The sequence below is a fragment of the Lepisosteus oculatus genome, chromosome 6, assembly GCF_040954835.1.
Source record: "Lepisosteus oculatus isolate fLepOcu1 chromosome 6, fLepOcu1.hap2, whole genome shotgun sequence".
Lineage (NCBI taxonomy): Eukaryota > Metazoa > Chordata > Actinopteri > Semionotiformes > Lepisosteidae > Lepisosteus > Lepisosteus oculatus.
The window spans coordinates 45,881,532-45,902,595 of NC_090701.1; the positions used below are offsets into that span (position 1 = coordinate 45,881,532).

Below are 21,064 nucleotides of genomic sequence, written 5' to 3' on the forward strand. Positions count from 1 at the left end.
GACGCAGTGTTTTGCAAAAGGAAAGCTTAGCAGACGCGAGCAGTAGAATGCAGAATTCTAAAGACGGCGACTCCGCTCTAATGTCTGACCGCCTTACGGTCCAAACGAGAGAGAGGTTTGCTCATTTTCTTCTTTTTTCATTGTCAAGGGCCAAAACAGTAGCGTCCCTCGAGCCGGATTCGAACCAGCGACCTAAGGATGTCCGGCCTTCTCCACTACAGTCCTCCGCTCTACCAACTGAGCTATCGAGGGAGCCGTGCGTGTCCTCTCTCTGACGTTCACAGCCCGAGGCAGGGTGGAGTTCCTGTTCTTTGGAAAGCACAGCACTGTGTCATGTTGGATCTAACAGAGATTCCTGGGCTCGTTGTCGTTTCCTCGGCTTGCTCTCTTCAGTGGACCAAACATGTGGCCTTTGAGGATCCTGTATGTCCCTGCTGCTGCTCCTGCTTCTGTCGTAGAGCCCGGATAGCTCAGTCGGTAGAGCATCAGATTTTAATCTGAGGGTCCAGGGTTCAAGTCCCTGTTCGGGTGTTATGGTGACTCAGGTCTAAGCCCCACCCCCCGGGCTTTTGTTTGCGGCCCTCCTCATTGCAAGGGCACAGAATTCCGCATTAGCAGCGCAGAGGTCCTTGTGTGGTGTTTGTCCTGGACGGAGTCAAAGGGGCCTGGAAGACGACAGTGAAACAATGGTGGTACGTCTTTGGCATTTTTTTCCTCTTCCGTCGGCTCTTCTCGTTGCAAATTCCCAAAGCTTCAAATTAGGCAGGGCAGAGGTAATTGTGGGGTGTGTGGGCTGGGCAAAAAGAAGGGCTTTGCTCCCTTTGGCCTGTGAGAGGATAAGAGGCTTAAACTGTGGTGTGAGCAAGCTCTCTCTGTGGGCGCCAGTGGTGTAGTGGTATCATGCAAGATTCCCATTCTTGCGACCCGGGTTCGATTCCCGGCTGGCGCAGCCTGGGCTCTAGCTTGTGGGCCTGGCACTGATTAATGGGTGAGGTGTGGCTCTGGGTGATTGGTGGCCCCTGCTGGGGAAATGTTTGCATATCAAAGCATCAACATATTGAGTAGGAGGAAGTGGTTACTGGATGAATGACCATCAATACAGAAGGTGCTGCTTGCTTTCTGGGGCTATACCTTGCCTCCTTTTTAACAGCTTTGTACTCAAACGTCTACTGCAATGGTGAGGCTTACAGAAAGGGTGCTGGCGATGGGCTCCACCGAGCGCCTCCTTTAGTCTCACTTGTCTTTGCGACTAGGTTTTGAGCGCACCAGCGCTGACGCAGTGTTTTGCAAAAGGAAAGCTTAGCAGACGCGAGCAGTAGAATGCAGAATTCTAAAGACGGCGACTCCGCTCTAATGTCTGACCGCCTTACGGTCCAAGCGAGAGAGAGGTTTGCTCATTTTTTTCTTTTTTGATTGTCAAGGGCCAAAACAGTAGCGTCCCTCGAGCCGGATTCGAACCAGCGACCTAAGGATGTCCGGCCTTCTCCACTACAGTCCTCCGCTCTACCAACTGAGCTATCGAGGGAGCCGTGCGTGTCCTCTCTCTGACGTTCACAGCCCGAGGCAGGGTGGAGTTCCTGTTCTTTGGAAAGCACAGCACTGTGTCATGTTGGATCTAACAGAGATTCCTGGGCTCGTTGTCGTTTCCTCGGCTTGCTCTCTTCTGTGGACCAAACATGTGGCCTTTGAGGATCCTGTATGTCCCTGCTGCTGCTCCTGCTTCTGTCGTAGAGCCCGGATAGCTCAGTCGGTAGAGCATCAGACTTTTAATCTGAGGGTCCAGGGTTCAAGTCCCTGTTCGGGTGTTATGGTGACTCAGGTCTAAGCCCCACCCCCCGGGCTTTTGTTTGCGGCCCTCCTCATTGCAAGGGCACAGACTTCCGCATTAGCAGCGCAGAGGTCCTTGTGTGGTGTTTGTCCTGGACGGAGTCAAAGGGGCCTGGAAGACGACAGTGAAACAATGGTGGTACGTCTTTGGCATTTTTTTCCTCTTCCGTCGGCTCTTCTCGTTGCAAATTCCCAAAGCTTCAAATTAGGCAGGGCAGAGGTAATTGTGGGGTGTGTGGGCTGGGCAAAAAGAAGGGCTTTGCTCCCTTTGGCCTGTGAGAGGATAAGAGGCTTAAACTGTGGTGTGAGCAAGCTCTCTCCGTGGGCGCCAGTGGTGTAGTGGTATCATGCAAGATTCCCATTCTTGCGACCCGGGTTCGATTCCCGGCTGGCGCAGCCTGGGCTCTAGCTTGTGGGCCTGGCACTGATTAATGGGTGAGGTGTGGCTCTGGGTGATTGGTGGCCCCTGCTGGGGAAATGTTTGCATATCAAAGCATCAACATATTGAGTAGGAGGAAGTGGTTACTGGATGAATGACCATCAATACAGAAGGTGCTGCTTGCTTTCTGGGGCTATACCTTGCCTCCTTTTTAACAGCTTTGTACTCAAACGTCTACTGCAATGGTGAGGCTTACAGAAAGGGTGCCGGCGATGGGCTCCACCGAGCGCCTCCTTTAGTCTCACTTGTCTTTGCGACTAGGTTTTGAGCGCACCAGCGCTGACGCAGTGTTTTGCAAAAGGAAAGCTTAGCAGACGCGAGCAGTAGAATGCAGAATTCTAAAGACGGCGACTCCGCTCTAATGTCTGACCGCCTTACGGTCCAAACGAGAGAGAGGTTTGCTCATTTTCTTCTTTTTTCATTGTCAAGGGCCAAAACAGTAGCGTCCCTCGAGCCGGATTCGAACCAGCGACCTAAGGATGTCCGGCCTTCTCCACTACAGTCCTCCGCTCTACCAACTGAGCTATCGAGGGAGCCGTGCGTGTCCTCTCTCTGACGTTCACAGCCCGAGGCAGGGTGGAGTTCCTGTTCTTTGGAAAGCACAGCACTGTGTCATGTTGGATCTAACAGAGATTCCTGGGCTCGTTGTCGTTTCCTCGGCTTGCTCTCTTCAGTGGACCAAACATGTGGCCTTTGAGGATCCTGTATGTCCCTGCTGCTGCTCCTGCTTCTGTCGTAGAGCCCGGATAGCTCAGTCGGTAGAGCATCAGATTTTAATCTGAGGGTCCAGGGTTCAAGTCCCTGTTCGGGTGTTATGGTGACTCAGGTCTAAGCCCCACCCCCCGGGCTTTTGTTTGCGGCCCTCCTCATTGCAAGGGCACAGACTTCCGCATTAGCAGCGCAGAGGTCCTTGTGTGGTGTTTGTCCTGGACGGAGTCAAAGGGGCCTGGAAGACGACAGTGAAACAATGGTGGTACGTCTTTGGCATTTTTTTCCTCTTCCGTCGGCTCTTCTCGTTGCAAATTCCCAAAGCTTCAAATTAGGCAGGGCAGAGGTAATTGTGGGGTGTGTGGGCTGGGCAAAAAGAAGGGCTTTGCTCCCTTTGGCCTGTGAGAGGATAAGAGGCTTAAACTGTGGTGTGAGCAAGCTCTCTCCGTGGGCGCCAGTGGTGTAGTGGTATCATGCAAGATTCCCATTCTTGCGACCCGGGTTCGATTCCCGGCTGGCGCAGCCTGGGCTCTAGCTTGTGGGCCTGGCACTGATTAATGGGTGAGGTGTGGCTCTGGGTGATTGGTGGCCCCTGCTGGGGAAATGTTTGCATATCAAAGCATCAACATATTGAGTAGGAGGAAGTGGTTACTGGATGAATGACCATCAATACAGAAGGTGCTGCTTGCTTTCTGGGGCTATACCTTGCCTCCTTTTTAACAGCTTTGTACTCAAACGTCTACTGCAATGGTGAGGCTTACAGAAAGGGTGCCGGCGATGGGCTCCACCGAGCGCCTCCTTTAGTCTCACTTGTCTTTGCGACTAGGTTTTGAGCGCACCAGCGCTGACGCAGTGTTTTGCAAAAGGAAAGCTTAGCAGACGCGAGCAGTAGAATGCAGAATTCTAAAGACGGCGACTCCGCTCTAATGTCTGACCGCCTTACGGTCCAAGCGAGAGAGAGGTTTGCTCATTTTCTTCTTTTTTGATTGTCAAGGGCCAAAACAGTAGCGTCCCTCGAGCCGGATTCGAACCAGCGACCTAAGGATGTCCGGCCTTCTCCACTACAGTCCTCCGCTCTACCAACTGAGCTATCGAGGGAGCCGTGCGTGTCCTCTCTCTGACGTTCACAGCCCGAGGCAGGGTGGAGTTCCTGTTCTTTGGAAAGCACAGCACTGTGTCATGTTGGATCTAACAGAGATTCCTGGGCTCGTTGTCGTTTCCTCGGCTTGCTCTCTTCAGTGGACCAAACATGTGGCCTTTGAGGATCCTGTATGTCCCTGCTGCTGCTCCTGCTTCTGTCGTAGAGCCCGGATAGCTCAGTCGGTAGAGCATCAGACTTTTAATCTGAGGGTCCAGGGTTCAAGTCCCTGTTCGGGTGTTATGGTGACTCAGGTCTAAGCCCCACCCCCTGGGCTTTTGTTTGCGGCCCTCCTCATTACAAGGGCACAGACTTCCGCATTAGCAGCGCAGAGGTCCTTGTGTGGTGTTTGTCCTGGACGGAGTCAAAGGGGCCTGGAAGACGACAGTGAAACAATGGTGGTACGTCTTTGGCATTTTTTTCCTCTTCCGTCGGCTCTTCTCGTTGCAAATTCCCAAAGCTTCAAATTAGGCAGGGCAGAGGTAATTGTGGGGTGTGTGGGCTGGGCAAAAAGAAGGGCTTTGCTCCCTTTGGCCTGTGAGAGGATAAGAGGCTTAAACTGTGGTGTGAGCAAGCTCTCTCCGTGGGCGCCAGTGGTGTAGTGGTATCATGCAAGATTCCCATTCTTGCGACCTGGGTTCGATTCCCGGCTGGCGCAGCCTGGGCTCTAGCTTGTGGGCCTGGCACTGATTAATGGGTGAGGTGTGGCTCTGGGTGATTGGTGGCCCCTGCTGGGGAAATGTTTGCATATCAAAGCATCAAAATATTGAGTAGGAGGAAGTGGTTACTGGATGAATGACCATCAATACAGAAGGTGCTGCTTGCTTTCTGGGGCTATACCTTGCCTCCTTTTTAACAGCTTTGTACTCAAACGTCTACTGCAATGGTGAGGCTTACAGAAAGGGTGCCGGCGATGGGCTCCACCGAGCGCCTCCTTTAGTCTCACTTGTCTTTGCGACTAGGTTTTGAGCGCACCAGCGCTGACACAGTGTTTTGCAAAAGGAAAGCTTAGCAGACGCGAGCAGTAGAATGCAGAATTCTAAAGACGGCGACTCCGCTCTAATGTCTGACCGCCTTACGGTCCAAGCGAGAGAGAGGTTTGCTCATTTTCTTCTTTTTTCATTGTCAAGGGCCAAAACAGTAGCGTCCCTCGAGCCGGATTCGAACCAGCGACCTAAGGATGTCCGGCCTTCTCCACTACAGTCCTCCGCTCTACCAACTGAGCTATCGAGGGAGCCGTGCGTGTCCTCTCTCTGACGTTCACAGCCCGAGGCAGGGTGGAGTTCCTGTTCTTTGGAAAGCACAGCACTGTGTCATGTTGGATCTAACAGAGATTCCTGGGCTCGTTGTCGTTTCCTCGGCTTGCTCTCTTCTGTGGACCAAACATGTGGCCTTTGAGGATCCTGTATGTCCCTGCTGCTGCTCCTGCTTCTGTCGTAGAGCCCGGATAGCTCAGTCGGTAGAGCATCAGATTTTAATCTGAGGGTCCAGGGTTCAAGTCCCTGTTCGGGTGTTATGGTGACTCAGGTCTAAGCCCCACCCCCCGGGCTTTTGTTTGCGGCCCTCCTCATTGCAAGGGCACAGACTTCCGCATTAGCAGCGCAGAGGTCCTTGTGTGGTGTTTGTCCTGGACGGAGTCAAAGGGGCCTGGAAGACGACAGTGAAACAATGGTGGTACGTCTTTGGCATTTTTTTCCTCTTCCGTCGGCTCTTCTCGTTGCAAATTCCCAAAGCTTCAAATTAGGCAGGGCAGAGGTAATTGTGGGGTGTGTGGGCTGGGCAAAAAGAAGGGCTTTGCTCCCTTTGGCCTGTGAGAGGATAAGAGGCTTAAACTGTGGTGTGAGCAAGCTCTCTCCGTGGGTGCCAGTGGTGTAGTGGTATCATGCAAGATTCCCATTCTTGCGACCCGGGTTCGATTCCCGGCTGGCGCAGCCTGGGCTCTAGCTTGTGGGCCTGGCACTGATTAATGGGTGAGGTGTGGCTCTGGGTGATTGGTGGCCCCTGCTGGGGAAATGTTTGCATATCAAAGCATCAACATATTGAGTAGGAGGAAGTGGTTACTGGATGAATGACCATCAATACAGAAGGTGCTGCTTGCTTTCTGGGGCTATACCTTGCCTCCTTTTTAACAGCTTTGTACTCAAACGTCTACTGCAATGGTGAGGCTTACAGAAAGGGTGCCGGCGATGGGCTCCACCGAGCGCCTCCTTTAGTCTCACTTGTCTTTGCGACTAGGTTTTGAGCGCACCAGCGCTGACGCAGTGTTTTGCAAAAGGAAAGCTTAGCAGACGCGAGCAGTAGAATGCAGAATTCTAAAGACGGCGACTCCGCTCTAATGTCTGACCGCCTTACGGTCCAAACGAGAGAGAGGTTTGCTCATTTTCTTCTTTTTTCATTGTCAAGGGCCAAAACAGTAGCGTCCCTCGAGCCGGATTCGAACCAGCGACCTAAGGATGTCCGGCCTTCTCCACTACAGTCCTCCGCTCTACCAACTGAGCTATCGAGGGAGCCGTGCGTGTCCTCTCTCTGACGTTCACAGCCCGAGGCAGGGTGGAGTTCCTGTTCTTTGGAAAGCACAGCACTGTGTCATGTTGGATCTAACAGAGATTCCTGGGCTCGTTGTCGTTTCCTCGGCTTGCTCTCTTCAGTGGACCAAACATGTGGCCTTTGAGGATCCTGTATGTCCCTGCTGCTGCTCCTGCTTCTGTCGTAGAGCCCGGATAGCTCAGTCGGTAGAGCATCAGATTTTAATCTGAGGGTCCAGGGTTCAAGTCCCTGTTCGGGTGTTATGGTGACTCAGGTCTAAGCCCCACCCCCCGGGCTTTTGTTTGCGGCCCTCCTCATTGCAAGGGCACAGACTTCCGCATTAGCAGCGCAGAGGTCCTTGTGTGGTGTTTGTCCTGGACGGAGTCAAAGGGGCCTGGAAGACGACAGTGAAACAATGGTGGTACGTCTTTGGCATTTTTTTCCTCTTCCGTCGGCTCTTCTCGTTGCAAATTCCCAAAGCTTCAAATTAGGCAGGGCAGAGGTAATTGTGGGGTGTGTGGGCTGGGCAAAAAGAAGGGCTTTGCTCCCTTTGGCCTGTGAGAGGATAAGAGGCTTAAACTGTGGTGTGAGCAAGCTCTCTCCGTGGGCGCCAGTGGTGTAGTGGTATCATGCAAGATTCCCATTCTTGCGACCCGGGTTCGATTCCCGGCTGGCGCAGCCTGGGCTCTAGCTTGTGGGCCTGGCACTGGTTAATGGGTGAGGTGTGGCTCTGGGTGATTGGTGGCCCCTGCTGGGGAAATGTTTGCATATCAAAGCATCAACATATTGAGTAGGAGGAAGTGGTTACTGGATGAATGACCATCAATACAGAAGGTGCTGCTTGCTTTCTGGGGCTATACCTTGCCTCCTTTTTAACAGCTTTGTACTCAAACGTCTACTGCAATGGTGAGGCTTACAGAAAGGGTGCTGGCGATGGGCTCCACCGAGCGCCTCCTTTAGTCTCACTTGTCTTTGCGACTAGGTTTTGAGCGCACCAGCGCTGACGCAGTGTTTTGCAAAAGGAAAGCTTAGCAGACGCGAGCAGTAGAATGCAGAATTCTAAAGACGGCGACTCCGCTCTAATGTCTGACCGCCTTACGGTCCAAGCGAGAGAGAGGTTTGCTCATTTTTTTCTTTTTTGATTGTCAAGGGCCAAAACAGTAGCGTCCCTCGAGCCGGATTCGAACCAGCGACCTAAGGATGTCCGGCCTTCTCCACTACAGTCCTCCGCTCTACCAACTGAGCTATCGAGGGAGCCGTGTGTGTCCTCTCTCTGACGTTCACAGCCCGAGGCAGGGTGGAGTTCCTGTTCTTTGGAAAGCACAGCACTGTGTCATGTTGGATCTAACAGAGATTCCTGGGCTCGTTGTCGTTTCCTCGGCTTGCTCTCTTCTGTGGACCAAACATGTGGCCTTTGAGGATCCTGTATGTCCCTGCTGCTGCTCCTGCTTCTGTCGTAGAGCCCGGATAGCTCAGTCGGTAGAGCATCAGACTTTTAATCTGAGGGTCCAGGGTTCAAGTCCCTGTTCGGGTGTTATGGTGACTCAGGTCTAAGCCCCACCCCCCGGGCTTTTGTTTGCGGCCCTCCTCATTGCAAGGGCACAGACTTCCGCATTAGCAGCGCAGAGGTCCTTGTGTGGTGTTTGTCCTGGACGGAGTCAAAGGGGCCTGGAAGACGACAGTGAAACAATGGTGGTACGTCTTTGGCATTTTTTTCCTCTTCCGTCGGCTCTTCTCGTTGCAAATTCCCAAAGCTTCAAATTAGGCAGGGCAGAGGTAATTGTGGGGTGTGTGGGCTGGGCAAAAAGAAGGGCTTTGCTCCCTTTGGCCTGTGAGAGGATAAGAGGCTTAAACTGTGGTGTGAGCAAGCTCTCTCCGTGGGCGCCAGTGGTGTAGTGGTATCATGCAAGATTCCCATTCTTGCGACCCGGGTTCGATTCCCGGCTGGCGCAGCCTGGGCTCTAGCTTGTGGGCCTGGCACTGATTAATGGGTGAGGTGTGGCTCTGGGTGATTGGTGGCCCCTGCTGGGGAAATGTTTGCATATCAAAGCATCAACATATTGAGTAGGAGGAAGTGGTTACTGGATGAATGACCATCAATACAGAAGGTGCTGCTTGCTTTCTGGGGCTATACCTTGCCTCCTTTTTAACAGCTTTGTACTCAAACGTCTACTGCAATGGTGAGGCTTACAGAAAGGGTGCCGGCGATGGGCTCCACCGAGCGCCTCCTTTAGTCTCACTTGTCTTTGCGACTAGGTTTTGAGCGCACCAGCGCTGACGCAGTGTTTTGCAAAAGGAAAGCTTAGCAGACGCGAGCAGTAGAATGCAGAATTCTAAAGACGGCGACTCCGCTCTAATGTCTGACCGCCTTACGGTCCAAGCGAGAGAGAGGTTTGCTCATTTTCTTCTTTTTTCATTGTCAAGGGCCAAAACAGTAGCGTCCCTCGAGCCGGATTCGAACCAGCGACCTAAGGATGTCCGGCCTTCTCCACTACAGTCCTCCGCTCTACCAACTGAGCTATCGAGGGAGCCGTGCGTGTCCTCTCTCTGACGTTCACAGCCCGAGGCAGGGTGGAGTTCCTGTTCTTTGGAAAGCACAGCACTGTGTCATGTTGGATCTAACAGAGATTCCTGGGCTCGTTGTCGTTTCCTCGGCTTGCTCTCTTCAGTGGACCAAACATGTGGCCTTTGAGGATCCTGTATGTCCCTGCTGCTGCTCCTGCTTCTGTCGTAGAGCCCGGATAGCTCAGTCGGTAGAGCATCAGATTTTAATCTGAGGGTCCAGGGTTCAAGTCCCTGTTCGGGTGTTATGGTGACTCAGGTCTAAGCCCCACCCCCCGGGCTTTTGTTTGCGGCCCTCCTCATTGCAAGGGCACAGACTTCCGCATTAGCAGCGCAGAGGTCCTTGTGTGGTGTTTGTCCTGGACGGAGTCAAAGGGGCCTGGAAGACGACAGTGAAACAATGGTGGTACGTCTTTGGCATTTTTTTCCTCTTCCGTCGGCTCTTCTCGTTGCAAATTCCCAAAGCTTCAAATTAGGCAGGGCAGAGGTAATTGTGGGGTGTGTGGGCTGGGCAAAAAGAAGGGCTTTGCTCCCTTTGGCCTGTGAGAGGATAAGAGGCTTAAACTGTGGTGTGAGCAAGCTCTCTCCGTGGGCGCCAGTGGTGTAGTGGTATCATGCAAGATTCCCATTCTTGCGACCCGGGTTCGATTCCCAGCTGGCGCAGCCTGGGCTCTAGCTTGTGGGCCTGGCACTGATTAATGGGTGAGGTGTGGCTCTGGGTGATTGGTGGCCCCTGCTGGGGAAATGTTTGCATATCAAAGCATCAACATATTGAGTAGGAGGAAGTGGTTACTGGATGAATGACCATCAATACAGAAGGTGCTGCTTGCTTTCTGGGGCTATACCTTGCCTCCTTTTTAACAGCTTTGTACTCAAACGTCTACTGCAATGGTGAGGCTTACAGAAAGGGTGCCGGCGATGGGCTCCACCGAGCGCCTCCTTTAGTCTCACTTGTCTTTGCGACTAGGTTTTGAGCGCACCAGCGCTGACGCAGTGTTTTGCAAAAGGAAAGCTTAGCAGACGCGAGCAGTAGAATGCAGAATTCTAAAGACGGCGACTCCGCTCTAATGTCTGACCGCCTTACGGTCCAAGCGAGAGAGAGGTTTGCTCATTTTCTTCTTTTTTCATTGTCAAGGGCCAAAACAGTAGCGTCCCTCGAGCCGGATTCGAACCAGCGACCTAAGGATGTCCGGCCTTCTCCACTACAGTCCTCCGCTCTACCAACTGAGCTATCGAGGGAGCCGTGCGTGTCCTCTCTCTGACGTTCACAGCCCGAGGCAGGGTGGAGTTCCTGTTCTTTGGAAAGCACAGCACTGTGTCATGTTGGATCTAACAGAGATTCCTGGGCTCGTTGTCGTTTCCTCGGCTTGCTCTCTTCAGTGGACCAAACATGTGGCCTTTGAGGATCCTGTATGTCCCTGCTGCTGCTCCTGCTTCTGTCGTAGAGCCCGGATAGCTCAGTCGGTAGAGCATCAGACTTTTAATCTGAGGGTCCAGGGTTCAAGTCCCTGTTCGGGTGTTATGGTGACTCAGGTCTAAGCCCCACCCCCCGGGCTTTTGTTTGCGGCCCTCCTCATTGCAAGGGCACAGACTTCCGCATTAGCAGCGCAGAGGTCCTTGTGTGGTGTTTGTCCTGGACGGAGTCAAAGGGGCCTGGAAGACGACAGTGAAACAATGGTGGTACGTCTTTGGCATTTTTTTCCTCTTCCGTCGGCTCTTCTCGTTGCAAATTCCCAAAGCTTCAAATTAGGCAGGGCAGAGGTAATTGTGGGGTGTGTGGGCTGGGCAAAAAGAAGGGCTTTGCTCCCTTTGGCCTGTGAGAGGATAAGAGGCTTAAACTGTGGTGTGAGCAAGCTCTCTCCGTGGGCGCCAGTGGTGTAGTGGTATCATGCAAGATTCCCATTCTTGCGACCCGGGTTCGATTCCCGGCTGGCGCAGCCTGGGCTCTAGCTTGTGGGCCTGGCACTGATTAATGGGTGAGGTGTGGCTCTGGGTGATTGGTGGCCCCTGCTGGGGAAATGTTTGCATATCAAAGCATCAACATATTGAGTAGGAGGAAGTGGTTACTGGATGAATGACCATCAATACAGAAGGTGCTGCTTGCTTTCTGGGGCTATACCTTGCCTCCTTTTTAACAGCTTTGTACTCAAACGTCTACTGCAATGGTGAGGCTTACAGAAAGGGTGCCGGCGATGGGCTCCACCGAGCGCCTCCTTTAGTCTCACTTGTCTTTGCGACTAGGTTTTGAGCGCACCAGCGCTGACGCAGTGTTTTGCAAAAGGAAAGCTTAGCAGACGCGAGCAGTAGAATGCAGAATTCTAAAGACGGCGACTCCGCTCTAATGTCTGACCGCCTTACGGTCCAAGCGAGAGAGAGGTTTGCTCATTTTCTTCTTTTTTCATTGTCAAGGGCCAAAACAGTAGCGTCCCTCGAGCCGGATTCGAACCAGCGACCTAAGGATGTCCGGCCTTCTCCACTACAGTCCTCCGCTCTACCAACTGAGCTATCGAGGGAGCCGTGCGTGTCCTCTCTCTGACGTTCACAGCCCGAGGCAGGGTGGAGTTCCTGTTCTTTGGAAAGCACAGCACTGTGTCATGTTGGATCTAACAGAGATTCCTGGGCTCGTTGTCGTTTCCTCGGCTTGCTCTCTTCAGTGGACCAAACATGTGGCCTTTGAGGATCCTGTATGTCCCTGCTGCTGCTCCTGCTTCTGTTGTAGAGCCCGGATAGCTCAGTCGGTAGAGCATCAGATTTTAATCTGAGGGTCCAGGGTTCAAGTCCCTGTTCGGGTGTTATGGTGACTCAGGTCTAAGCCCCACCCCCCGGGCTTTTGTTTGCGGCCCTCCTCATTGCAAGGGCACAGAATTCCGCATTAGCAGCGCAGAGGTCCTTGTGTGGTGTTTGTCCTGGACGGAGTCAAAGGGGCCTGGAAGACGACAGTGAAACAATGGTGGTACGTCTTTGGCATTTTTTTCCTCTTCCGTCGGCTCTTCTCGTTGCAAATTCCCAAAGCTTCAAATTAGGCAGGGCAGAGGTAATTGTGGGGTGTGTGGGCTGGGCAAAAAGAAGGGCTTTGCTCCCTTTGGCCTGTGAGAGGATAAGAGGCTTAAACTGTGGTGTGAGCAAGCTCTCTCTGTGGGCGCCAGTGGTGTAGTGGTATCATGCAAGATTCCCATTCTTGCGACCCGGGTTCGATTCCCGGCTGGCGCAGCCTGGGCTCTAGCTTGTGGGCCTGGCACTGATTAATGGGTGAGGTGTGGCTCTGGGTGATTGGTGGCCCCTGCTGGGGAAATGTTTGCATATCAAAGCATCAACATATTGAGTAGGAGGAAGTGGTTACTGGATGAATGACCATCAATACAGAAGGTGCTGCTTGCTTTCTGGGGCTATACCTTGCCTCCTTTTTAACAGCTTTGTACTCAAACGTCTACTGCAATGGTGAGGCTTACAGAAAGGGTGCTGGCGATGGGCTCCACCGAGCGCCTCCTTTAGTCTCACTTGTCTTTGCGACTAGGTTTTGAGCGCACCAGCGCTGACGCAGTGTTTTGCAAAAGGAAAGCTTAGCAGACGCGAGCAGTAGAATGCAGAATTCTAAAGACGGCGACTCCGCTCTAATGTCTGACCGCCTTACGGTCCAAGCGAGAGAGAGGTTTGCTCATTTTTTTCTTTTTTGATTGTCAAGGGCCAAAACAGTAGCGTCCCTCGAGCCGGATTCGAACCAGCGACCTAAGGATGTCCGGCCTTCTCCACTACAGTCCTCCGCTCTACCAACTGAGCTATCGAGGGAGCCGTGCGTGTCCTCTCTCTGACGTTCACAGCCCGAGGCAGGGTGGAGTTCCTGTTCTTTGGAAAGCACAGCACTGTGTCATGTTGGATCTAACAGAGATTCCTGGGCTCGTTGTCGTTTCCTCGGCTTGCTCTCTTCTGTGGACCAAACATGTGGCCTTTGAGGATCCTGTATGTCCCTGCTGCTGCTCCTGCTTCTGTCGTAGAGCCCGGATAGCTCAGTCGGTAGAGCATCAGACTTTTAATCTGAGGGTCCAGGGTTCAAGTCCCTGTTCGGGTGTTATGGTGACTCAGGTCTAAGCCCCACCCCCCGGGCTTTTGTTTGCGGCCCTCCTCATTGCAAGGGCACAGACTTCCGCATTAGCAGCGCAGAGGTCCTTGTGTGGTGTTTGTCCTGGACGGAGTCAAAGGGGCCTGGAAGACGACAGTGAAACAATGGTGGTACGTCTTTGGCATTTTTTTCCTCTTCCGTCGGCTCTTCTCGTTGCAAATTCCCAAAGCTTCAAATTAGGCAGGGCAGAGGTAATTGTGGGGTGTGTGGGCTGGGCAAAAAGAAGGGCTTTGCTCCCTTTGGCCTGTGAGAGGATAAGAGGCTTAAACTGTGGTGTGAGCAAGCTCTCTCCGTGGGCGCCAGTGGTGTAGTGGTATCATGCAAGATTCCCATTCTTGCGACCCGGGTTCGATTCCCGGCTGGCGCAGCCTGGGCTCTAGCTTGTGGGCCTGGCACTGATTAATGGGTGAGGTGTGGCTCTGGGTGATTGGTGGCCCCTGCTGGGGAAATGTTTGCATATCAAAGCATCAACATATTGAGTAGGAGGAAGTGGTTACTGGATGAATGACCATCAATACAGAAGGTGCTGCTTGCTTTCTGGGGCTATACCTTGCCTCCTTTTTAACAGCTTTGTACTCAAACGTCTACTGCAATGGTGAGGCTTACAGAAAGGGTGCCGGCGATGGGCTCCACCGAGCGCCTCCTTTAGTCTCACTTGTCTTTGCGACTAGGTTTTGAGCGCACCAGCGCTGACGCAGTGTTTTGCAAAAGGAAAGCTTAGCAGACGCGAGCAGTAGAATGCAGAATTCTAAAGACGGCGACTCCGCTCTAATGTCTGACCGCCTTACGGTCCAAGCGAGAGAGAGGTTTGCTCATTTTCTTCTTTTTTCATTGTCAAGGGCCAAAACAGTAGCGTCCCTCGAGCCGGATTCGAACCAGCGACCTAAGGATGTCCGGCCTTCTCCACTACAGTCCTCCGCTCTACCAACTGAGCTATCGAGGGAGCCGTGCGTGTCCTCTCTCTGACGTTCACAGCCCGAGGCAGGGTGGAGTTCCTGTTCTTTGGAAAGCACAGCACTGTGTCATGTTGGATCTAACAGAGATTCCTGGGCTCGTTGTCGTTTCCTCGGCTTGCTCTCTTCAGTGGACCAAACATGTGGCCTTTGAGGATCCTGTATGTCCCTGCTGCTGCTCCTGCTTCTGTCGTAGAGCCCGGATAGCTCAGTCGGTAGAGCATCAGATTTTAATCTGAGGGTCCAGGGTTCAAGTCCCTGTTCGGGTGTTATGGTGACTCAGGTCTAAGCCCCACCCCCCGGGCTTTTGTTTGCGGCCCTCCTCATTGCAAGGGCACAGACTTCCGCATTAGCAGCGCAGAGGTCCTTGTGTGGTGTTTGTCCTGGACGGAGTCAAAGGGGCCTGGAAGACGACAGTGAAACAATGGTGGTACGTCTTTGGCATTTTTTTCCTCTTCCGTCGGCTCTTCTCGTTGCAAATTCCCAAAGCTTCAAATTAGGCAGGGCAGAGGTAATTGTGGGGTGTGTGGGCTGGGCAAAAAGAAGGGCTTTGCTCCCTTTGGCCTGTGAGAGGATAAGAGGCTTAAACTGTGGTGTGAGCAAGCTCTCTCCGTGGGCGCCAGTGGTGTAGTGGTATCATGCAAGATTCCCATTCTTGCGACCCGGGTTCGATTCCCGGCTGGCGCAGCCTGGGCTCTAGCTTGTGGGCCTGGCACTGATTAATGGGTGAGGTGTGGCTCTGGGTGATTGGTGGCCCCTGCTGGGGAAATGTTTGCATATCAAAGCATCAACATATTGAGTAGGAGGAAGTGGTTACTGGATGAATGACCATCAATACAGAAGGTGCTGCTTGCTTTCTGGGGCTATACCTTGCCTCCTTTTTAACAGCTTTGTACTCAAACGTCTACTGCAATGGTGAGGCTTACAGAAAGGGTGCCGGCGATGGGCTCCACCGAGCGCCTCCTTTAGTCTCACTTGTCTTTGCGACTAGGTTTTGAGCGCACCAGCGCTGACGCAGTGTTTTGCAAAAGGAAAGCTTAGCAGACGCGAGCAGTAGAATGCAGAATTCTAAAGACGGCGACTCCGCTCTAATGTCTGACCGCCTTACGGTCCAAGCGAGAGAGAGGTTTGCTCATTTTCTTCTTTTTTGATTGTCAAGGGCCAAAACAGTAGCGTCCCTCGAGCCGGATTCGAACCAGCGACCTAAGGATGTCCGGCCTTCTCCACTACAGTCCTCCGCTCTACCAACTGAGCTATCGAGGGAGCCGTGCGTGTCCTCTCTCTGACGTTCACAGCCCGAGGCAGGGTGGAGTTCCTGTTCTTTGGAAAGCACAGCACTGTGTCATGTTGGATCTAACAGAGATTCCTGGGCTCGTTGTCGTTTCCTCGGCTTGCTCTCTTCAGTGGACCAAACATGTGGCCTTTGAGGATCCTGTATGTCCCTGCTGCTGCTCCTGCTTCTGTCGTAGAGCCCGGATAGCTCAGTCGGTAGAGCATCAGACTTTTAATCTGAGGGTCCAGGGTTCAAGTCCCTGTTCGGGTGTTATGGTGACTCAGGTCTAAGCCCCACCCCCTGGGCTTTTGTTTGCGGCCCTCCTCATTACAAGGGCACAGACTTCCGCATTAGCAGCGCAGAGGTCCTTGTGTGGTGTTTGTCCTGGACGGAGTCAAAGGGGCCTGGAAGACGACAGTGAAACAATGGTGGTACGTCTTTGGCATTTTTTTCCTCTTCCGTCGGCTCTTCTCGTTGCAAATTCCCAAAGCTTCAAATTAGGCAGGGCAGAGGTAATTGTGGGGTGTGTGGGCTGGGCAAAAAGAAGGGCTTTGCTCCCTTTGGCCTGTGAGAGGATAAGAGGCTTAAACTGTGGTGTGAGCAAGCTCTCTCCGTGGGCGCCAGTGGTGTAGTGGTATCATGCAAGATTCCCATTCTTGCGACCTGGGTTCGATTCCCGGCTGGCGCAGCCTGGGCTCTAGCTTGTGGGCCTGGCACTGATTAATGGGTGAGGTGTGGCTCTGGGTGATTGGTGGCCCCTGCTGGGGAAATGTTTGCATATCAAAGCATCAAAATATTGAGTAGGAGGAAGTGGTTACTGGATGAATGACCATCAATACAGAAGGTGCTGCTTGCTTTCTGGGGCTATACCTTGCCTCCTTTTTAACAGCTTTGTACTCAAACGTCTACTGCAATGGTGAGGCTTACAGAAAGGGTGCCGGCGATGGGCTCCACCGAGCGCCTCCTTTAGTCTCACTTGTCTTTGCGACTAGGTTTTGAGCGCACCAGCGCTGACGCAGTGTTTTGCAAAAGGAAAGCTTAGCAGACGCGAGCAGTAGAATGCAGAATTCTAAAGACGGCGACTCCGCTCTAATGTCTGACCGCCTTACGGTCCAAGCGAGAGAGAGGTTTGCTCATTTTCTTCTTTTTTCATTGTCAAGGGCCAAAACAGTAGCGTCCCTCGAGCCGGATTCGAACCAGCGACCTAAGGATGTCCGGCCTTCTCCACTACAGTCCTCCGCTCTACCAACTGAGCTATCGAGGGAGCCGTGCGTGTCCTCTCTCTGACGTTCACAGCCCGAGGCAGGGTGGAGTTCCTGTTCTTTGGAAAGCACAGCACTGTGTCATGTTGGATCTAACAGAGATTCCTGGGCTCGTTGTCGTTTCCTCGGCTTGCTCTCTTCTGTGGACCAAACATGTGGCCTTTGAGGATCCTGTATGTCCCTGCTGCTGCTCCTGCTTCTGTCGTAGAGCCAGAAGCTCAGTCGGTAGAGCATCAGATTTTAATCTGAGGGTCCAGGGTTCAAGTCCCTGTTCGGGTGTTATGGTGACTCAGGTCTAAGCCCCACCCCCCGGGCTTTTGTTTGCGGCCCTCCTCATTGCAAGGGCACAGACTTCCGCATTAGCAGCGCAGAGGTCCTTGTGTGGTGTTTGTCCTGGACGGAGTCAAAGGGGCCTGGAAGACGACAGTGAAACAATGGTGGTACGTCTTTGGCATTTTTTTCCTCTTCCGTCGGCTCTTCTCGTTGCAAATTCCCAAAGCTTCAAATTAGGCAGGGCAGAGGTAATTGTGGGGTGTGTGGGCTGGGCAAAAAGAAGGGCTTTGCTCCCTTTGGCCTGTGAGAGGATAAGAGGCTTAAACTGTGGTGTGAGCAAGCTCTCTCCGTGGGTGCCAGTGGTGTAGTGGTATCATGCAAGATTCCCATTCTTGCGACCCGGGTTCGATTCCCGGCTGGCGCAGCCTGGGCTCTAGCTTGTGGGCCTGGCACTGATTAATGGGTGAGGTGTGGCTCTGGGTGATTGGTGGCCCCTGCTGGGGAAATGTTTGCATATCAAAGCATCAACATTGAGTAGGAGGAAGTGGTTACTGGATGAATGACCATCAATACAGAAGGTGCTGCTTGCTTTCTGGGGCTATACCTTGCCTCCTTTTTAACAGCTTTGTACTCAAACGTCTACTGCAATGGTGAGGCTTACAGAAAGGGTGCCGGCGATGGGCTCCACCGAGCGCCTCCTTTAGTCTCACTTGTCTTTGCGACTAGGTTTTGAGCGCACCAGCGCTGACGCAGTGTTTTGCAAAAGGAAAGCTTAGCAGACGCGAGCAGTAGAATGCAGAATTCTAAAGACGGCGACTCCGCTCTAATGTCTGACCGCCTTACGGTCCAAACGAGAGAGAGGTTTGCTCATTTTCTTCTTTTTTCATTGTCAAGGGCCAAAACAGTAGCGTCCCTCGAGCCGGATTCGAACCAGCGACCTAAGGATGTCCGGCCTTCTCCACTACAGTCCTCCGCTCTACCAACTGAGCTATCGAGGGAGCCGTGCGTGTCCTCTCTCTGACGTTCACAGCCCGAGGCAGGGTGGAGTTCCTGTTCTTTGGAAAGCACAGCACTGTGTCATGTTGGATCTAACAGAGATTCCTGGGCTCGTTGTCGTTTCCTCGGCTTGCTCTCTTCAGTGGACCAAACATGTGGCCTTTGAGGATCCTGTATGTCCCTGCTGCTGCTCCTGCTTCTGTCGTAGAGCCCGGATAGCTCAGTCGGTAGAGCATCAGATTTTAATCTGAGGGTCCAGGGTTCAAGTCCCTGTTCGGGTGTTATGGTGACTCAGGTCTAAGCCCCACCCCCCGGGCTTTTGTTTGCGGCCCTCCTCATTGCAAGGGCACAGACTTCCGCATTAGCAGCGCAGAGGTCCTTGTGTGGTGTTTGTCCTGGACGGAGTCAAAGGGGCCTGGAAGACGACAGTGAAACAATGGTGGTACGTCTTTGGCATTTTTTTCCTCTTCCGTCGGCTCTTCTCGTTGCAAATTCCCAAAGCTTCAAATTAGGCAGGGCAGAGGTAATTGTGGGGTGTGTGGGCTGGGCAAAAAGAAGGGCTTTGCTCCCTTTGGCCTGTGAGAGGATAAGAGGCTTAAACTGTGGTGTGAGCAAGCTCTCTCCGTGGGCGCCAGTGGTGTAGTGGTATCATGCAAGATTCCCATTCTTGCGACCCGGGTTCGATTCCCGGCTGGCGCAGCCTGGGCTCTAGCTTGTGGGCCTGGCACTGATTAATGGGTGAGGTGTGGCTCTGGGTGATTGGTGGCCCCTGCTGGGGAAATGTTTGCATATCAAAGCATCAACATATTGAGTAGGAGGAAGTGGTTACTGGATGAATGACCATCAATACAGAAGGTGCTGCTTGCTTTCTGGGGCTATACCTTGCCTCCTTTTTAACAGCTTTGTACTCAAACGTCTACTGCAATGGTGAGGCTTACAGAAAGGGTGCTGGCGATGGGCTCCACCGAGCGCCTCCTTTAGTCTCACTTGTCTTTGCGACTAGGTTTTGAGCGCACCAGCGCTGACGCAGTGTTTTGCAAAAGGAAAGCTTAGCAGACGCGAGCAGTAGAATGCAGAATTCTAAAGACGGCGACTCCGCTCTAATGTCTGACCGCCTTACGGTCCAAGCGAGAGAGAGGTTTGCTCATTTTTTTCTTTTTTGATTGTCAAGGGCCAAAACAGTAGCGTCCCTCGAGCCGGATTCGAACCAGCGACCTAAGGATGTCCGGCCTTCTCCACTACAGTCCGCCGCTCTACCAACTGAGCTATCGAGGGAGCCGTGTGTGTCCTCTCTCTGACGTTCACAGCCCGAGGCAGGGTGGAGTTCCTGTTCTTTGGAAAGCACAGCACTGTGTCATGTTGGATCTAACAGAGATTCCTGGGCTCGTTGTCGTTTCCTCGGCTTGCTCTCTTCTGTGGACCAAACATGTGGCCTTTGAGGATCCTGTATGTCCCTGCTGCTGCTCCTGCTTCTGTCGTAGAGCCCGGATAGCTCAGTCGGTAGAGCATCAGACTTTTAATCTGAGGGTCCAGGGTTCAAGTCCCTGTTCGGGTGTTATGGTGACTCAGGTCTAAGCCCCACCCCCCGGGCTTTTGTTTGCGGCCCTCCTCATTGCAAGGGCACAGACTTCCGCATTAGCAGCGCAGAGGTCCTTGTGTGGTGTTTGTCCTGGACGGAGTCAAAGGGGCCTGGAAGACGACAGTGAAACAATGGTGGTACGTCTTTGGCATTTTTTTCCTCTTCCGTCGGCTCTTCTCGTTGCAAATTCCCAAAGCTTCAAATTAGGCAGGGCAGAGGTAATTGTGGGGTGTGTGGGCTGGGCAAAAAGAAGGGCTTTGCTCCCTTTGGCCTGTGAGAGGATAAGAGGCTTAAACTGTGGTGTGAGCAAGCTCTCTCCGTGGGCGCCAGTGGTGTAGTGGTATCATGCAAGATTCCCATTCTTGCGACCCGGGTTCGATTCCCGGCTGGCGCAGCCTGGGCTCTAGCTTGTGGGCCTGGCACTGATTAATGGGTGAGGTGTGGCTCTGGGTGATTGGTGGCCCCTGCTGGGGAAATGTTTGCATATCAAAGCATCAACATATTGAGTAGGAGGAAGTGGTTACTGGATGAATGACCATCAATACAGAAGGTGCTGCTTGCTTTCTGGGGCTATACCTTGCCTCCTTTTTAACAGCTTTGTACTCAAACGTCTACTGCAATGGTGAGGCTTACAGAAAGGGTGCCGGCGATGGGCTCCACCGAGCGCCTCCTTTAGTCTCACTTGTCTTTGCGACTAGGTTTTGAGCGCACCAGCGCTGACGCAGTGTTTTGCAAAAGGAAAGCTTAGCAGACGCGAGCAGTAGAATGCAGAATTCTAAAGACGGCGACTCCGCTCTAATGTCTGACCGCCTTACGGTCCAAGCGAGAGAGAGGTTTGCTCATTTTCTTCTTTTTTCATTGTCAAGGGCCAAAACAGTAGCGTCCCTCGAGCCGGATTCGAACCAGCGACCTAAGGATGTCCGGCCTTCTCCACTACAGTCCTCCGCTCTACCAACTGAGCTATCGAGGGAGCCGTGCGTGTCCTCTCTCTGACGTTCACAGCCCGAGGCAGGGTGGAGTTCCTGTTCTTTGGAAAGCACAGCACTGTGTCATGTTGGATCTAACAGAGATTCCTGGGCTCGTTGTCGTTTCCTCGGCTTGCTCTCTTCAGTGGACCAAACATGTGGCCTTTGAGGATCCTGTATGTCCCTGCTGCTGCTCCTGCTTCTGTCGTAGAGCCCGGATAGCTCAGTCGGTAGAGCATCAGATTTTAATCTGAGGGTCCAGGGTTCAAGTCCCTGTTCGGGTGTTATGGTGACTCAGGTCTAAGCCCCACCCCCCGGGCTTTTGTTTGCGGCCCTCCTCATTGCAAGGGCACAGACTTCCGCATTAGCAGCGCAGAGGTCCTTGTGTGGTGTTTGTCCTGGACGGAGTCAAAGGGGCCTGGAAGACGACAGTGAAACAATGGTGG

The 21,064-nt window shown here is 52.9% G+C and overlaps 40 non-coding genes across 40 annotated transcripts; 23 read left to right on the forward strand and 17 right to left on the reverse strand.

Annotated features, from left to right (window-relative positions):
- Nucleotides 1-164: 164 nt before the first annotated feature.
- On the reverse strand, nt 165-252 carry trnay-gua (transfer RNA tyrosine (anticodon GUA)). Its single transcript is given in 2 exon segments — nt 165-200; nt 216-252. It is a non-coding gene; the product is annotated as a tRNA-Tyr (tRNA).
- A 626-nt stretch (nt 253-878) lies between these two features.
- trnag-ccc (transfer RNA glycine (anticodon CCC)) lies at nt 879-949 on the forward strand. Its single transcript has one exon. It is a non-coding gene; the product is annotated as a tRNA-Gly (tRNA).
- Nucleotides 950-1,437: 488 nt separating this feature from the next.
- trnay-gua (transfer RNA tyrosine (anticodon GUA)) lies at nt 1,438-1,525 on the reverse strand. The gene is given in 2 exon segments: nt 1,438-1,473; nt 1,489-1,525. It is a non-coding gene; the product is annotated as a tRNA-Tyr (tRNA).
- Nucleotides 1,526-1,732: 207 nt separating this feature from the next.
- trnak-uuu (transfer RNA lysine (anticodon UUU)) lies at nt 1,733-1,805 on the forward strand. Its single transcript has one exon. It is a non-coding gene; the product is annotated as a tRNA-Lys (tRNA).
- A 347-nt stretch (nt 1,806-2,152) lies between these two features.
- Nucleotides 2,153-2,223, forward strand: trnag-ccc (transfer RNA glycine (anticodon CCC)). Its single transcript has one exon. It is a non-coding gene; the product is annotated as a tRNA-Gly (tRNA).
- A 488-nt stretch (nt 2,224-2,711) lies between these two features.
- On the reverse strand, nt 2,712-2,799 carry trnay-gua (transfer RNA tyrosine (anticodon GUA)). Its single transcript is given in 2 exon segments — nt 2,712-2,747; nt 2,763-2,799. It is a non-coding gene; the product is annotated as a tRNA-Tyr (tRNA).
- Nucleotides 2,800-3,425: 626 nt separating this feature from the next.
- Nucleotides 3,426-3,496, forward strand: trnag-ccc (transfer RNA glycine (anticodon CCC)). The gene has a single exon. It is a non-coding gene; the product is annotated as a tRNA-Gly (tRNA).
- A 488-nt stretch (nt 3,497-3,984) lies between these two features.
- trnay-gua (transfer RNA tyrosine (anticodon GUA)) lies at nt 3,985-4,072 on the reverse strand. The gene is given in 2 exon segments: nt 3,985-4,020; nt 4,036-4,072. It is a non-coding gene; the product is annotated as a tRNA-Tyr (tRNA).
- A 207-nt stretch (nt 4,073-4,279) lies between these two features.
- trnak-uuu (transfer RNA lysine (anticodon UUU)) lies at nt 4,280-4,352 on the forward strand. The gene has a single exon. It is a non-coding gene; the product is annotated as a tRNA-Lys (tRNA).
- Nucleotides 4,353-4,699: 347 nt separating this feature from the next.
- trnag-ccc (transfer RNA glycine (anticodon CCC)) lies at nt 4,700-4,770 on the forward strand. Its single transcript has one exon. It is a non-coding gene; the product is annotated as a tRNA-Gly (tRNA).
- A 488-nt stretch (nt 4,771-5,258) lies between these two features.
- Nucleotides 5,259-5,346, reverse strand: trnay-gua (transfer RNA tyrosine (anticodon GUA)). Its single transcript is given in 2 exon segments — nt 5,259-5,294; nt 5,310-5,346. It is a non-coding gene; the product is annotated as a tRNA-Tyr (tRNA).
- Nucleotides 5,347-5,972: 626 nt separating this feature from the next.
- trnag-ccc (transfer RNA glycine (anticodon CCC)) lies at nt 5,973-6,043 on the forward strand. The gene has a single exon. It is a non-coding gene; the product is annotated as a tRNA-Gly (tRNA).
- A 488-nt stretch (nt 6,044-6,531) lies between these two features.
- On the reverse strand, nt 6,532-6,619 carry trnay-gua (transfer RNA tyrosine (anticodon GUA)). Its single transcript is given in 2 exon segments — nt 6,532-6,567; nt 6,583-6,619. It is a non-coding gene; the product is annotated as a tRNA-Tyr (tRNA).
- A 626-nt stretch (nt 6,620-7,245) lies between these two features.
- Nucleotides 7,246-7,316, forward strand: trnag-ccc (transfer RNA glycine (anticodon CCC)). Its single transcript has one exon. It is a non-coding gene; the product is annotated as a tRNA-Gly (tRNA).
- Nucleotides 7,317-7,804: 488 nt separating this feature from the next.
- trnay-gua (transfer RNA tyrosine (anticodon GUA)) lies at nt 7,805-7,892 on the reverse strand. Its single transcript is given in 2 exon segments — nt 7,805-7,840; nt 7,856-7,892. It is a non-coding gene; the product is annotated as a tRNA-Tyr (tRNA).
- Nucleotides 7,893-8,099: 207 nt separating this feature from the next.
- On the forward strand, nt 8,100-8,172 carry trnak-uuu (transfer RNA lysine (anticodon UUU)). Its single transcript has one exon. It is a non-coding gene; the product is annotated as a tRNA-Lys (tRNA).
- Nucleotides 8,173-8,519: 347 nt separating this feature from the next.
- trnag-ccc (transfer RNA glycine (anticodon CCC)) lies at nt 8,520-8,590 on the forward strand. Its single transcript has one exon. It is a non-coding gene; the product is annotated as a tRNA-Gly (tRNA).
- A 488-nt stretch (nt 8,591-9,078) lies between these two features.
- On the reverse strand, nt 9,079-9,166 carry trnay-gua (transfer RNA tyrosine (anticodon GUA)). Its single transcript is given in 2 exon segments — nt 9,079-9,114; nt 9,130-9,166. It is a non-coding gene; the product is annotated as a tRNA-Tyr (tRNA).
- A 626-nt stretch (nt 9,167-9,792) lies between these two features.
- Nucleotides 9,793-9,863, forward strand: trnag-ccc (transfer RNA glycine (anticodon CCC)). Its single transcript has one exon. It is a non-coding gene; the product is annotated as a tRNA-Gly (tRNA).
- A 488-nt stretch (nt 9,864-10,351) lies between these two features.
- On the reverse strand, nt 10,352-10,439 carry trnay-gua (transfer RNA tyrosine (anticodon GUA)). Its single transcript is given in 2 exon segments — nt 10,352-10,387; nt 10,403-10,439. It is a non-coding gene; the product is annotated as a tRNA-Tyr (tRNA).
- A 207-nt stretch (nt 10,440-10,646) lies between these two features.
- On the forward strand, nt 10,647-10,719 carry trnak-uuu (transfer RNA lysine (anticodon UUU)). Its single transcript has one exon. It is a non-coding gene; the product is annotated as a tRNA-Lys (tRNA).
- A 347-nt stretch (nt 10,720-11,066) lies between these two features.
- On the forward strand, nt 11,067-11,137 carry trnag-ccc (transfer RNA glycine (anticodon CCC)). The gene has a single exon. It is a non-coding gene; the product is annotated as a tRNA-Gly (tRNA).
- A 488-nt stretch (nt 11,138-11,625) lies between these two features.
- trnay-gua (transfer RNA tyrosine (anticodon GUA)) lies at nt 11,626-11,713 on the reverse strand. The gene is given in 2 exon segments: nt 11,626-11,661; nt 11,677-11,713. It is a non-coding gene; the product is annotated as a tRNA-Tyr (tRNA).
- Nucleotides 11,714-12,339: 626 nt separating this feature from the next.
- Nucleotides 12,340-12,410, forward strand: trnag-ccc (transfer RNA glycine (anticodon CCC)). The gene has a single exon. It is a non-coding gene; the product is annotated as a tRNA-Gly (tRNA).
- Nucleotides 12,411-12,898: 488 nt separating this feature from the next.
- On the reverse strand, nt 12,899-12,986 carry trnay-gua (transfer RNA tyrosine (anticodon GUA)). Its single transcript is given in 2 exon segments — nt 12,899-12,934; nt 12,950-12,986. It is a non-coding gene; the product is annotated as a tRNA-Tyr (tRNA).
- A 207-nt stretch (nt 12,987-13,193) lies between these two features.
- Nucleotides 13,194-13,266, forward strand: trnak-uuu (transfer RNA lysine (anticodon UUU)). Its single transcript has one exon. It is a non-coding gene; the product is annotated as a tRNA-Lys (tRNA).
- A 347-nt stretch (nt 13,267-13,613) lies between these two features.
- Nucleotides 13,614-13,684, forward strand: trnag-ccc (transfer RNA glycine (anticodon CCC)). The gene has a single exon. It is a non-coding gene; the product is annotated as a tRNA-Gly (tRNA).
- A 488-nt stretch (nt 13,685-14,172) lies between these two features.
- trnay-gua (transfer RNA tyrosine (anticodon GUA)) lies at nt 14,173-14,260 on the reverse strand. Its single transcript is given in 2 exon segments — nt 14,173-14,208; nt 14,224-14,260. It is a non-coding gene; the product is annotated as a tRNA-Tyr (tRNA).
- Nucleotides 14,261-14,886: 626 nt separating this feature from the next.
- On the forward strand, nt 14,887-14,957 carry trnag-ccc (transfer RNA glycine (anticodon CCC)). Its single transcript has one exon. It is a non-coding gene; the product is annotated as a tRNA-Gly (tRNA).
- A 488-nt stretch (nt 14,958-15,445) lies between these two features.
- trnay-gua (transfer RNA tyrosine (anticodon GUA)) lies at nt 15,446-15,533 on the reverse strand. Its single transcript is given in 2 exon segments — nt 15,446-15,481; nt 15,497-15,533. It is a non-coding gene; the product is annotated as a tRNA-Tyr (tRNA).
- Nucleotides 15,534-15,740: 207 nt separating this feature from the next.
- trnak-uuu (transfer RNA lysine (anticodon UUU)) lies at nt 15,741-15,813 on the forward strand. The gene has a single exon. It is a non-coding gene; the product is annotated as a tRNA-Lys (tRNA).
- Nucleotides 15,814-16,160: 347 nt separating this feature from the next.
- Nucleotides 16,161-16,231, forward strand: trnag-ccc (transfer RNA glycine (anticodon CCC)). The gene has a single exon. It is a non-coding gene; the product is annotated as a tRNA-Gly (tRNA).
- A 488-nt stretch (nt 16,232-16,719) lies between these two features.
- On the reverse strand, nt 16,720-16,807 carry trnay-gua (transfer RNA tyrosine (anticodon GUA)). Its single transcript is given in 2 exon segments — nt 16,720-16,755; nt 16,771-16,807. It is a non-coding gene; the product is annotated as a tRNA-Tyr (tRNA).
- A 624-nt stretch (nt 16,808-17,431) lies between these two features.
- Nucleotides 17,432-17,502, forward strand: trnag-ccc (transfer RNA glycine (anticodon CCC)). The gene has a single exon. It is a non-coding gene; the product is annotated as a tRNA-Gly (tRNA).
- Nucleotides 17,503-17,988: 486 nt separating this feature from the next.
- On the reverse strand, nt 17,989-18,076 carry trnay-gua (transfer RNA tyrosine (anticodon GUA)). Its single transcript is given in 2 exon segments — nt 17,989-18,024; nt 18,040-18,076. It is a non-coding gene; the product is annotated as a tRNA-Tyr (tRNA).
- Nucleotides 18,077-18,702: 626 nt separating this feature from the next.
- On the forward strand, nt 18,703-18,773 carry trnag-ccc (transfer RNA glycine (anticodon CCC)). Its single transcript has one exon. It is a non-coding gene; the product is annotated as a tRNA-Gly (tRNA).
- A 488-nt stretch (nt 18,774-19,261) lies between these two features.
- trnay-gua (transfer RNA tyrosine (anticodon GUA)) lies at nt 19,262-19,349 on the reverse strand. Its single transcript is given in 2 exon segments — nt 19,262-19,297; nt 19,313-19,349. It is a non-coding gene; the product is annotated as a tRNA-Tyr (tRNA).
- A 207-nt stretch (nt 19,350-19,556) lies between these two features.
- On the forward strand, nt 19,557-19,629 carry trnak-uuu (transfer RNA lysine (anticodon UUU)). Its single transcript has one exon. It is a non-coding gene; the product is annotated as a tRNA-Lys (tRNA).
- A 347-nt stretch (nt 19,630-19,976) lies between these two features.
- trnag-ccc (transfer RNA glycine (anticodon CCC)) lies at nt 19,977-20,047 on the forward strand. Its single transcript has one exon. It is a non-coding gene; the product is annotated as a tRNA-Gly (tRNA).
- Nucleotides 20,048-20,535: 488 nt separating this feature from the next.
- trnay-gua (transfer RNA tyrosine (anticodon GUA)) lies at nt 20,536-20,623 on the reverse strand. Its single transcript is given in 2 exon segments — nt 20,536-20,571; nt 20,587-20,623. It is a non-coding gene; the product is annotated as a tRNA-Tyr (tRNA).
- Nucleotides 20,624-21,064: the final 441 nt, after the last annotated feature.